The following is a 14,347-nucleotide window of genomic DNA, read 5'->3' on the forward strand; positions in this document are numbered from 1 at the left end:
ATATCCTTCTCCAGGGGATCTTCCCAACCAAGGAATCAAACCCGGGTCTCCTGCATTGCAGGCAGATTCTTTACCGACTGAGCTGTAAACTGAGGGTAAGTTCTCAGAGCTAGTGGGGGGAAGTAGAAGGTTACCGTTTGAGAGTTGCTAGGTGGTATAGTGGTTAGGACTTTGGTTCCCAATGCAGGGGTCATGGGTTTGATTCCTGGTGGGGGAGCGGGGGAGTGAGGAAGCCAGGTCCATACCATATTAGTGCATAGTGGATACATGGATTCTTTGTTGGACAGTGCAACAGTGATGATGTAACTGTAACTTACAGGTACATGGGGGTACTTATTTTAATTCTTGATTTGGCTGTGCTGGGTCTTATTTAGGGCTTCCCTCAGAGCTCAGTCAGTAAAGAATCTGCCTGCAATGCAGTAGAGACAGGTTTGATTCCTGGGTCAGGAAGATCCCCTGGAGAAGGGAATGGCAACCCACTGCAGTATTCTTGCCTAGAGAATCCCATGGGCAGAGGAGCCTGGCAGGCTACAGTCCATGAGGTCATAAGAGTTGGACATGACTTACCAGGTCTTATTTACGGCATGTGATCTCTTAGTAGCGGGATATGTGGATCTTATTCCCTTACCAGGGATCGAACCTCGGCACCCTGAAATGGAAGCTCAGAGTCTTAGCCACTGGACCACCAGGGAATTCTCCCTTTTTACATGCTTCATCCTGGGAGAAGGACTAGCTGCAGAGAGAACACTAGTGGCGTGGAGACTCGGGCTCCAGTGGTTTTCTACGAAGAAAGGCCAGTACTAACCCCAGACTGGGGGCCGGAGAGACTCAGCACAGGATTCTATTTACTCCTGATTCTTATATTTCCCAACAGTTCCTAAACCCAAGCCTCCACCTGTCCTTAGAGATGAACCTCACCTTCCCATAAGACGGGTGGACACCAACTTCAGATGAACCCAGTGACCATAACCTTGTGGTCGATACATCACTATCTGTCAAGGTCTAAACAAGCCCATGACCTTCAGAGTTCCCAGGGGATAGACAGTAAGTTCAGCCTAAAAAGACATCACACTGCCCTGTGGACAATTCTTTCAGCACTTTGGTTCTCTGGTCTCTGTCTGCAGTGCTGTTTGTACTTCTGGAATATGACTATCACTTCACATCTCCCTCCCCCAGTCAGCCTTCCTTTAGGCCAACATCTCTCAATGTTGCTTGGGGAACAGACAGCAGCTTGGAAGCCAGAGCTGGTTTCCAACCCCAGATCTTCTAGGCGCCAGCTGTGTACCTTTGCACACGTCACCAGGTGAAACTCCTTTCTTTCCCCCTCTTGCTCCGTCCCTTCCTGCCCAGTGTGCGGGAGGAAGCAGCCCAATGCCAGAGCCCAATGTCCACAGTCTGTCCCTGCCAGGCAGCCTTTTCCAGAGAACCACAGATATTCCGCGCTGTGGACACAGCATCCACCATGGACCCCCTCAGCGTCAGAACTTGTCAGGAAGCCTAGACTTTTCTAACACCGACGGAACAGGGAAAACCTGGCTGTGTATTTATTTATGCACTGCATGGATCCAGAATGATTTTTCCCCTATAAAAACTTCTCTAACTTCTAAAATAAAACAGAGCTTCACACTAGGAATACTGTTTCCTTATTGGTGCTGCTGTTTGCACACTCGACATCCTATAGAAAGACCAGCAGAAGCCTGGGTGCTACTCACAGTTCTCTGCCCTGGGGCAAGTCACTGACCGTGTCCAGGACTCAAGTTCCCCATCTTTACAAATCAGGGTTTGTCCTTCCCGGTGGCTGAAGGAGGCCCGTCTCCCCTTTGTGCCTCTCCTTTCTACCCATCACCAAACTTCAGGATGCACTGGGGGAAGGCCCTGGGCTCTGGGGTGGAGAGACCAGGTTTCTGCCTGCCAGCAGTGGTCCAGAGAAGGTGACTGAAATCTTTGGGCCTCTGTCCCCTCCTCCATAAGTGGGGCTCCTAGAGCCTTCACAGAATCCAATGAAATGATCATGACATTATCATTCCTTGACATGTCTCTGCTTACTAAATACTAGCTCCCCTTGCTGTGGTGGGAACCGATGAGATGAAGGGGCCAGGCTTGGGTTCAAAGACAAAAGTCTGGAGCTCTCTTCCTTTTTTATTTTCCTGTCTTCATGGTGAGTCATGTGTAAACAAACATGAGGCTACCAGAGATGACTGTTGGTGGGGGGTAGGGTGTCTTACATTCTGGAAACTGTAAAGAAAGCTGCATATAATCAGGGAGCCTGTGGCCTCTCTGAGAGGTAGGATGTCCCCGGTCTCTGATATTAGCTAACTTGGGCAGCATTCAGTGCGGTGACTTCGAGATGCTAATTCTCTGAGTCACTGTGAGAGCTGCAGCGCTACACGTTCTCCCCGGAAATGGTTTATCATTTTCTTGTTTATCTGTGGGTCATTCTGCTGCCGTGTTCTACACCATGCACTTCCTCCAGAGTGTGTGAGCACGCATCCATCTGTCACAGCTCAGCTATTGTTTTCGGAAAATTCCTGTGGGCACTGGGCAGCGCCATTGGATTCTATTGCTGAAGAAACATCAGAAATGACAGAGTTCTGTGTTTTTTTTAAACCACGGGGCATGACCCTTGAGTGGATTGTGAAATCCACTCAGCAGATCAGGACTAGCATTTTTTAAACAAAGACATACAAGAGACTGGAATAGAAAATGCCAACATGCTTCGCATGTAGTATTGTTTGGTGAAGCTATTGGTTCTGTTACATATGTGTTCATTTGTACATGTGTGTGCGTGGATGCTGGGGTGTGATGCAGACATGTACTTCTTGCTCTGGGTACCAGTCAACATATGGAAAGTTACTGCTTAGACCACCGCTCTCAGGTACTAATGAAGGAATCAAGGTTCCAAGGTATGACCCAAGATCCCAGAGTTGATTTTTGGCAGAGGTGGAAACAAAGCTTAGGTCTCCTGAGGCCAGGTCCATGCACTTCCCTAGGCAGCCTCTTCCTCCCCTGCTGTCACTGGGCCTGGCCGCTGCTCCCTTCCTCTCCGTTGGTGACTATTTGCTATCTATTGCATCTATTAAGTTGTCCTTCCCAAACCAAAACTCTCAACTCACAACACATACAAGTTTCACCTGTTGTTTGAGAAAGCAGCCATTTGAATTTTAGGATGCCAGCAACAGTTCAGCCCAGGGAGCAGAGAACAAGTTTCCCAGGGATGCTGACGCTCCTGGTCTGCAGACCACACAGTGAGGACCACTGCTTTCCAGAAAGAGATACTGAGGCAACAACGTAGGTACTTGACTAAACAATATTAAACGAGTGAGGTTCAACCGTTTTGCTCTACACAAACCTTCTTTAGAGTTCAACCTAGTAAATAGATCAACCCCAAGGCCAGCTTCACTAGAGAGGCTCTCATGTTCTCAGAGGTAATACGCCTCCTTCCAGCAACCTGAACTGAAAGCAACCACTCCATCACCAAGTCCTGACACCTCTGTGCCAGTCTGCAAGACTTGCATGCCTGAGCTTAAACCAGAGTGGGAGCCTGATGCTCTGCCCTTGCCTTGTCAGCCCCACAGACCTTAAAAAGACACTGGCACTTTTACATGGTGGCAAACAAGTTAGAGTATACAAAAGATAATACAGATCAGAAATAAGGAATTGGATCTTTCAGGAGAGCCTGATGGATAACTAAGGAATGCTTCTAAGATTCAGAGAAGGATGACTTGTCACAAAGCTATTTTTATTATTTGCAAAGAACTGGGTGAGGTTGGTTCTTTGAAAGCAGGAAAATGGAGATGCAAGAAGGCACTCTAACCACAAAGATGCATATGGTGTTTTAAAGTCCCTTCACTCCCGCTCAGACTACGGATGTGATGTTACAAACGCAAGTACCTCTCACATTCCAGGGAAGACAGTGGAGCTGGAGTGGGAGAGACAGATCAGAGAAAGCGAATGAAAATCACCTTTCTGTTCAGGAGACACTGCATACTTATCACCAGTATGGCGCCCAGACTCTCTGGTCTGCTTGGACAGGTGCCCTGGGCTTGAGTAAATCATGACACAGTAAGGTAATTAGCACATGACACCTGATTATACATGCTAGTAAATCTCTTCTCCTAGGTAGAGGTGAGACTCTTAAAAATTACTTAGAGACCACCAGCAACAATGGAAAATTTAAAAATATCCAGACTTACAGAAGGTCCCACATACCCCTCCACTGCACTCCACTAAGACTTATTACTTACTTGCTAGTTAGTATCTTCATAGGTAGAGAAGTAATGCTCTTTATTGGGCCCACAAAGAAGCTATAAATACATGAGCCTGCAAGCCAAAAGAAATTCTTTTCCAAGGACCTTTCCACCCGCAAAGCCTAGAGATTTATGTGTTCTGTGCTGTCTGTAAAAGACACATGTGATATATTGAATCTGGAGTCACAAAAGATGTGTTCTTTTGACTCAGTTAGCCTGAGTCTAGCCAAGTCTGCAGCAAGACTGAGGGAGGCCCGCTCTTCAGGGACAGTGGCTCTTTCTCTCCATCAGCCCAGCGAAGACAGGCTCTGAGAATGATTCCTCATGACTGGCACTGAGACAAAGCTTCAGGAGGTGATACTAAGAAGCCAGCAGTACAGGGAGCAGGGAAGTGACACACCGAAGGGAAGAAAGCCAATAAAGGGTACACAGGCTGGAACCCCTTAGAAGCCAGTGCAGAACACACACCTTAGAGGCGAGGGAGTGGGGATATTTATCTCCCACTTCCTATCAGCCATCGGTTGAAGGCTGCTGAAGTGTCAGAACTACTGTTCTGAAAAGCATGCTCCTCTGTCGGTTGTGGGAGCTGTAAGTGAGGCTGCCTGCTGTGCACTGACGTGATAAGGGGAAGGGCACTACTTGGCCTGGGGGTTTTAAGGGGAAGGGCACTACTTGGCCTGGGGGTTTTAGGAATGTGACCCTTGGAGCACACAAGCATTTGCATTTCAGATCTGGGATGTCTGGATTGTGCGCCAGGCTACTTTGACAAGTTCTCCAATGCCAAAGTAGCTTAAAATGGATTTGTTGTCAAAATCCCCCAAGCCTGGCAGTGAAAAGCCCTGGTCAGACAAATCTGGATCCTGGTTGGAACATCAGCAGGAGGGCCGTGGCCAGAAGGCTGGGCAGAGGGGCAGCTGCCTCCTGTGGGCCCTTGAGCAGATTGCTGGGCCTCTTAAGGTCTCTTTCCGCCTTGGTGGGAGTTTCTGGCCTGGTGTGGTATCCCAGGATCATCTCCAAGAAGTCCGGGCTTCTTCCTAGGGAACAGGCTTTAGAGAGCACGTCGTGCATGCCGGGGGTATTCACTGTTGCTAGGTGCCCATTGCCTCTAAGCTGCTCCAACCGATAGGACTAGAAAATATGTAAGTCTTAGAAGGTGAAGATAAAAGCTGAGTTGAAACTGCTATTTCCAATTCAAATCTAAGATTACAGATTTTCATTTAACTTACCTGATTTTATAATTGATCTCTTTTGTGCTGAAAATCTTGATTCTTCACGACACTGCCATAATTTCCTATTTGAATAGTCTCAAAATGACTACAAGAAGACAACTGATTTCAGTTGTAGGTATCTTTTTGTTTTCCTTTGTGTCTTTAGGATATTTTCTACTAGAAATGGATATAGCAAGACATAATTTGTTTAAAAGGCAAATGACATGACTGAAGGTGCTGAATACGATGATTGTTAAGGTTCTGAATAATCCTTTCGGGACATGAAATGAGAGAAGTTCCTGATTGCCCCATTCAGGTGTTCATCACTAACTAAAATCCATTGACAGTTTCTGCACTGGTAAGTTACAGCTTATTTGAGAAAAACATACAAGCCTTCTTGCCCTTCATGCTGTCAGGGCCCTCAGGAGGTTCGAACCTGGCAGCCACGTGAGACAGACGAGATGATGAGCCCAGTGGGCCCAAGTGTGCACCCTGAGAGAGGTACAGAGGGCCGGCCAGGTGTGGGAGAAATGCTTTCTGCTTGGGAAGGGACATGGGGAAGAGGTGGTCTTGAGGTGGGGGCAGAGGTGATGGACAGGATTCGTCGGGAGGTTGGAAAATGCTGGAAGAGAACCACGAGAGATTTCTATTTTGAGGTAAGAAAGATCTGACTGTTGGCAATTTCTGGTGAGGCAACCCAAGAGGAAGGCTAGAGTCGGTCAGGGCTGGTCCCAGGAGTTGACTGCCACTGGACCAGGGCTTGTGAGGCAAAGGGGGCAGGTTAGGAAGGAAGACCATGCTACCAGTGAGCTTGTGCATGGAGCAGGCACAGCGTTAGCCTGTGATAGAGCCCATCTCATTTGGTTCCCATAGTAAGCCCAGGAAGCACATCTGATCATCTCTACTGTGCTGAACAGTCACAGAGAGGTTAAGAAATTGCTCAAGGCCCCAAAGATTATGAATGATAGAGCCAGGAACTTAGAGTGAGCACCACTGAGTCCAAAGACCCATACCACGTTCTGCCTCGCTCCCCCATTTTCTAACCCACACCACTGCCCCACACAGGTGCAGGAATCTCTGTGGGAAGGCCACATCCATCCTGGACAGGAAGACTGAAGCCGTTCCATAGAGAGCCCTGGTGGTTGGGACGAAGAACCTGCTGTATCATGGGGAGCAGCTTCCGTGTCCCACAGCCGAGTGCATGACAAGCTGTTTAAGGTTAGAGAGGGGCTTCCTTCTGTACTTTTTGTACCTTCCAGATAAGCAAGTCTAGAATATGGACCTATATGTTGTACAAGCTCAACTATTTTGGTTGACTGGATGGGACTTAACCTCATAAATGGTTCAGTCTACACGGACCTATATGTTGTAGAAGCTCAACTATTTTGATTTAATGGATGGGGCTTAACTTCATAAATGGTTCAATCGATACATCTTTGGGGGCTTCCCTTGTGGCTTAGCTGGTAAAGAATCTGCCTGCAACGCAGGAGACCTGGGTTCTATCCCTGGGTTGGGAAGATCCCCTGGAGAAGGGATAGGCTACCCACTCCAGTATTCTGGCCTAGAGAATTCCACAGACTGTATGATCCACGGGGTCACAAAGAGTCGGACACGACTGAGCGACTTTCACTTTCACACATCTTTGTGGCCCTTTTCTCTCCCCTTTACTCTGCCTTCTTTCTTCTCCTGATCTCTTTTCTCCCAGAAAAATGCTACTCTATATCCAGCTCAAGTTGTACCTCCTCCACGAAGCCATTAAGACCTCCAGAGCCCAGTAGGCTCACATTCATTCATTCATTGAACAATGGGTGATTAAGGATCTCCCATGTGCCAGGCACCATGCTAGGCACTGGGGATACAGTGATGGACATGACAGACACAGGCCTTGCCCTCACAGAGCTCACATCCAGGTCAGAGGTAGGTGAGGAAGTAAAGACTGACAGATAAGGAAGGATGTAATCAGGTAATAATAAGCACTCTGATGAAATAGAACAGTGGGGCGTGAGAGAGAGCAAGACTACACGGAGGCATGGCATGGAGTAATGACAGTAGATGACCACAAAGGCCAGAGAGCCTCAACTAGCCATCAGAGATATCAAAGTAAAAGTGAGAGAGAGGGTACCTGGCCACAGGGAACCAACCTAGTGGAGTGAGCGCTTCCTCTAGCTCAGTGTGGCCTAGCTGGTTACCAAAGTCATTTCTTCTTTTTTGGCACACAGCTGGACTACATTTCCCAACCTCCCTTGCAGTTGGGTATAGCCATCTGTGGCGGTCTAGCAGTAGCATGTGAACAGAAGTGAGTGGAACCACTGCCAGGAAGCACAGCCCATGGAAATCTGCCACACGTTATCATTCATGTTCTTGAGAAGCCATACAGGGAAGATGGTAGACTCCCAAGATAAACCAGAGATCCTTGAACTCCAGCTAGGAGAGGAGCCACCCACCCATGAAGAAAAACCCATTTTTGACATTGCGCAAGTGAAGAATAAACCTGAATTTTATTAAAGCGCTGAGATATTGGGGGTTATATGTTATGGCAGCTCACATTACATGAATACACTGACGTCACTGTGTCGCTGCCATAGCTACTCATTTGACCCATTCTCAGCCTAGGACACGGTTTTCTCCTATTCCTCTTTACCTTTCTATTTTTAGTTCGCTTCTGCTTTCTGTAGGTCCTACCCCCTCAACTTAGATGATCACAGTGCAGCCAGAGGCCTGCCCTTCTAGGGTGAGTACTTTGATACCTTATCTGCGTATCAGAGTGGATCCCGCTTTCACTGCTACATCATGTCAATGGATGCTGTTATGGCCCTTTAAGTCATTTGTACTTTTAGGGAAATGCTGAGTGCTTTCTCTTTCACTGTGTTTAGAAGGTATGTTTTCTCGACTACCACAAACACAATCCCGATCTCAATCTTTCCCCAAATTAGGATCATTCCTGAATTGGCGGGGCCAGGGTCGGTATGACAGTTCCTGCTCATACAGGGGAGCCACTTATTTCCCTGTCAGACTGTATGCGTTCTCAGGTGTCTATCTCAGCACCAGGCACAGGCAGGCGCAGAGTAGGAGCTCAGTACCTGCTGGCTGAGGAAACAAATAGGGAGCAGGGTTATTCACTGTGGCTAGACTCAATGGCATGCGAGGGAGATAATCTGCACCAGTTTTTGTTCTTCAGAAAACATCTTTAAAGCCACCCCCTCAATTTACAGTCAGCATTAACAAAAGCTTTTCCTTGAAAACCAAATGCATAGAAGTCAGGCTGAATTACGAGGCGCTCTGGGGCGTCCACAGAAATGAGGGTTGTGTGGAGGGCATGTGAAGCAGGACTGTGCTCTCCCACTGCTTGGCTAAGTGCTGGCTCCCCCGCCCCGCCCCACTTTGCTCACTCTTCTCAGACTCTACCTCCAAATTATCTCTAGGCGTCTACAGGCAGAGCCACTCTTTATCCTGACACACGCCTCCCTAAGTCACCTACCCTGTGAAAGCTGCGCGCACCCACTTAGCCCAATACTGGGCTCCATTCTCTCCAAGGTCAACAGGCTGGCAATGCTCATGCAGCGGGGTACTGATCTTGGAGAGCAAGACACTGTCTCCTCTGTGCCCTCAGAGCCAGTGGCCCAGCCCTGCACAGGCTCTCGCCTTCACACTCCCCGCCTGCTCCAGATAGAAACTTTCTTCGAATGTCACAAAGCAGAGCTTCACTGGTCAGACACCAAGGCCAGACTAATAAGGCAGAGGACCAAGAGCAGAAGAACGGGTGAAGAATCCATAACCATGAAGAGTCAAGGAATTCCCTTACTGTGGTTTTTCTTTTACAGCCTCAGACCCCTGCTGCAAGAGGAACTGAGGTTAAAACACAGATGCCACTAAACCTGCAAACCGAATGGCATGAGACACCAGCTCCAAGATCTGTTTTGAGCCCAAGCAGTGGTCCAAGTTGCACAGAGGTCACCTTGCTTGATCTATCAAGAGGTCAGCCTCAGAACAAGGCATTTGTGACAGAATTTCACCCACTGAAAAAACAGGTGGCTAATCTGTTTTTTTTTTTCAGGAATAAATGAGAAGCATTTATTACTTCATTACACTTACACAACCCATAAGCCACCTTTTAAACTGGCTGTTTCCCCAAAGCTGCCCATGAATTGAAAGGTATAGATGCAGTCCTGTGTAGGCAGGGGACAGACCTCTCTCACTGGGCTGTCATGGGGGCCCCTCCTGTCATTTCTGCAGGACATTAGATATTAGGGCAGGAGGTTTACATGAAGAGGTAATGATAGTGGAGCAAAGGTAGTACTTAAACACAATGTGGTGATCTCAGTTAAGAATGAACTTCAGCCAGTGTTCTCTCTTTTAAACTTTCTTTTAAAGGCTGTCAAACCAATAGCTTTGGTGAGCACAACATTTATGTAACTTTTATCTACCCAAGTTAATGTTCTTTCCAGAACAAAAGCCACCTGGGACAAGTGACACAGAGCGGTATCCAGATTCCCATTTTTCTTACCACTGTGTCAGTATGCTCAACCAGATCCTTTTTAGATATTGGCTACTGGCTAAAGCCCACTGCAGAAATACCAGTGTCCTGTGTGGTAGGGTTTTCTGCCGGGACTGTCCAAGCAAACTGCCTTTTCACAGGTAACAGATGCCAGAAGTTCCCTCCTCCTGGGGTGAGTTCAAGCCAGTGGCCCAGAGTAGACCATTCTAGGCCTGAACTGTAGGACTGTTGGGGCCTTCTCAGTAACAAGTGTGGATTTGGGCCTTTCGGGTGGTTGTATTTATTTGGAGAGACCCCAGAAGGCTCTATGCAGTCCATGGGGTCCATGGGGTCCATGGGGTCACAAAGAGTTGGACACGACTTAGCAACTGAACAACAACAACAATAAGTCTCATCTCAGCAATTAAGAAAATCCTACCTAGGTGACTATTCACTTGTGAATGAGGACTCAGAGACCGCTAGCCCCTCCCCCTCCCCTGCTTTGCCTCCTGCTTCCCTGGACCACACGTTTCTGTCACTCCCTTCCTCTGTCCCCTTCATACTCCTTTCCCTTTTGTGCTGAGCGAGGGCCTGGGTCAAGATCAAGAATAGCCTGCTCTTTTTGGATACATTACATTTTTCAGCCTCTAAGGAAAGTCCCGGTGTTGGTTTTTTTCCCGTTTGGTGTATGGGACTAGAGTAATAGCTAGTATGATAATTTCACTCATGACAAGAATGAAATTGTTAAGTACTGAGAAAAATCTTACCAAGAAACAAATGACTAGTCATTCTCTTCTCTTCACTCTGTATCCACTGACACAGATGCACATAAACCACAACAATGCCTGCTCAGCAGATCACTCAGCCAGCACCTACATGGCCCACCATTGGGTAAACGTCACTTCTGTTGCTACAACTTAGTTCAGGCCTGCTCTTCCCACTTGCACTGAGGATAATGGTGCTGTCGATGACAACAACGAGCCATCTTCTCTGAATATTCATTCAGCAGATGGTCCCTGCACAGCCTCTGATGCTGTCCCTGCCTGAGGCAGAGGGAGTCTGGCCTCCTGGAGTGGACCAATCAACACCCAGATCCGGGATCAGGTGGTACAAGTCCTGTGAGGAAGTCAAAAAGCAGAGCAAAGGGCTCAAGAGGGGAGGAGCTAAAGGGTTCAAGAGGGGAGGAGCCAACAAGCTCAGTGCCTTGCTGACATCTCCCCAGCATTTACCTAGATGCAGGAAGGTCCTCTGCCTTTGGTGATTGTCTTCCCCGCCCTGGGAGAGTGCTTGGCCCATGAGCAGGGTAAGCAAGAAGTACGAGATGATTCATGCCAGTAGGAGTGGCCCCAGAGATGACAGACGCCCTCATCCTTCGAGGTTAGGCCAACTCCTGAGAGTGCTCTGGCCCTCTCCCCAAGGTGCTCAGCAGGCCTGAGTTCCATGGTCCCCACGGTGACTGCTGGCCAGCACATGCGCCCCCTCGGCCTGTGCCCCTCCGGCTCGCTTCCCCACACCCTGCTGGCGTTCCCCGCGTGCACTGCTCCCTAAACCACCTGCACTCCAGCCCTTGGCTCAGGGTCGACTTCGGGGAGAATCCAAACTAAGATGGCTACTTAGGGCTTCTCTGCCAAGGTGACCTTGGAGCAGACGCCTCGTCCAGTGAGGGAAACGTGCTATAAGGCAATCCCAAGCAGAGAGAACAGCGGAAGTGAAGGCCCCGAGGTGGGCTCCTGCTGGAAAGCCTGAGGGGCAGCACAACTCGGGAGGGAAGGACAGAAAGCTCGAGGCAAAGGGCACGAGAAAACGGCTTTCTCCCTTTCCTCCTCTCATAGTTACCATAGCGCCTGGAATTCTTTCTGTCGCGATTTCCTCCAATTGCTTCACTTCTCATTACTCTGATGGCTCATTTTCTGAGAGTTCTGCCATTTAAATGAAATAGAAATAGCACTTTTAATTTCACTCTATTTAAACACATCTACCACCGATTGGCGCGGAGCTGTGGGGACTGTCCGCAGCCCTGCTTAGGGAGGTGGCCTGGGGTGGGGGAGGGAACAGCTCGCTCCCCACAGTGGTGCCCCACCCCAGATAGTCTTAAAAGGTGGGAGAGGGACCCTCTTCTCCTGCTCTATCAACCATCATCCTCAAGGACACCTTTTCTTAAGAAACCACTATGTGCTGTACTTTGGGCCATTTGTTTCACCTTCATCATCTCTGACCCTTATGCCAGCTCTGAAAACCAAACAGTAACTACAGCCCAGGGAGGCTACCTTCTTTGTATTTCCCCCTCCAGGCAGGTGCCCCTGGCTACACAAGATACACCGCAGCAGCGATTCCCAGGGCCACAGCGCCCTCGCCATGCATTTGGGGCCCTGCCGACGCGGTTGCTTTGATTTCAAATAGGAGACTCCAGATCACAGAGGATTTGGAGTTCTTTTTAGGCGGCTGGCATGAGCTCAGCACAGATGCCTCCCGGAGCAGGACTGCTTTGCTGCCTCCTGGGAGGTTCATCATCAAAACTTCCTGCCCTGACCCACATCACGACTCTCCATTTGTGCTTCTGGCTGCAGCTACTGGGTAACCGGCAGTGGAGTCTATTAGTGCTTCATTCTGCTCACAGTTCCTTCTGGAGGAGCTGGCATCTAAAAATTAGTTAGCAGTAAGCGAGCCCTGAGGTGATACCTATTAAGAACTAAAAGGTAGGCCAGGGAGACTGAGCTCTGTTGGCAGAACTAGCCTGCTCTCTGTGTAGCTGGTCCTCAGGAGTCCCTAGCGTCTCTAGGCTTTTGGTGTCTCTTAGGCTGGAAGCGATAACAAATAGGTTTTAGGGCTCCCTGTTACCCGTCTTGTCCTTAGTGCTCACCAAATGTTCACATATACAGCTACATTTTCAGCTTCCTATGTTGTCAGACTGAGGCCAAATGACAGAGTGTCGGCTCCTAGCCAGTGGGATGCAGGCAGAATTAATGTACACCTTTTCAAGGCTTGCTCCTTATAAAACCTCCCAGAAGCCTTGCTTCTCTTCCTCCGCTGCTTGAGAACTACATGTTCTAGGCTTATGTCAGACTTTGCGTGAGGGAGAAATAGAACTTTTATTGTATTAAAGCACTGAGCTTTGTTGGTTTATCTGTTAGCATAGCATAGTATATAGCCTATCCTGACTAACACAGTTTTCCTTTATTATGCCTGTTCATCCTTCCATCCATTCATTCATTCATTTGTCCTTTGAGAGGTCATTCATTCACTTGATGGTACTTAAGTGCCCACTACCTGGCTAGTACTTTAGCATGAAGACACCTTGGGTTCTTCCTCTGGAGAACAGGTGTATATCCAGGTGAGGAGATGGACGTGGGAGCAGAGACAATAATAATACAGGGTGCTAAGTGTGTCCCAGCTGCATAACATTCTGTTACGTGCAGAGAAATAAATATTCAGAGGTCTTTACCTTTAAAAAATGCAACTATCCTCTTTTTACTTTCATTCTTTATCAGACTCCTGTTTTTAAGACAGTGCCCACCCCTACATATTGCACCCATTCTTAAAAAAAAAAAAAACAACTGCATTTACCACCAGTCTCTCCTTCCTAGTGGCCCATCATTCCAAACCAATCTTCCCTAAGTACCATTTCTACAGATCATGCCCCTGTATGAAAATCATCCAGGGGTCTCTCATTGCCCACATAAGGTCCAGAGTCCCCAGTTTGGCATCGATCCAGATCTGAGCTATCTTTCTAACTTTATTTTCCACTTCTCCTTTACCCACAACTACTTGTTCAACCAGATTGGCATAATCCATGGCCAACAACCCACACCATTGGTGACCACACTTCCATGTCTTTCTCACACCACTGCTTCCCCAGGACTCCCCTCCTTGTCTGCCTAAGTCCCTTCCTCTCTTCAAAGTCCCACTTCAAGTGGTATCTTTGACCTTTGTCTACTCCAGTCCATAGTATCAATATACTCAACAACTTAGATGAAATGGACAATTCCTCATGGAAAAAACTAGCACAGGACATAGGAGAAATAGAAAATATAAATAGTCCTATATGTCCTAAAGAAATCGATTTCTTAATCAAAACTTTTCCCACGAAGGAAATTCTGGGTCCAGATGGCTTCACCAGTGAATTCCATAAAGCATTTTAGGAAGAAATAATCCAATTTACACAAGTTCTTTCAGAAAATAGAGAACTTTCCCCAACACATTGTATGAAGCTTGTATAACCTTGCTCAAAAAAATCTATAGCTAACATCATATTTAATGGTTAAACATTGGCTGCTTTCCCTAAAATTGAGAGGGAATCAAAACATCCTCTTTCTCCAGTATAATAAGACACAAGGATAAGAAAGGAAGTAGCAAATACTGTCATTATCAGCAACATGACTGTGTAGGTTAAAAGCCCTATGAAACTGACAAAAACTGCT

General features: G+C 47.8%; 1 protein-coding gene across 4 annotated transcripts in view; it reads right to left on the reverse strand.

Annotated features, from left to right (window-relative positions):
- Positions 1–14,347, reverse strand: part of NHS (NHS actin remodeling regulator) — a 356,345-nt gene that overhangs the window by 69,633 nt on the left and 272,365 nt on the right. The gene's annotated exons all lie outside the window — the stretch shown is intronic.

Source organism: Giraffa tippelskirchi, chromosome X (assembly GCF_054371585.1).
Source record: "Giraffa tippelskirchi isolate mGirTip1 chromosome X, T2T-mGirTip1v1.2.pri, whole genome shotgun sequence".
Classification (NCBI taxonomy): Eukaryota; Metazoa; Chordata; class Mammalia; order Artiodactyla; family Giraffidae; genus Giraffa; species Giraffa tippelskirchi.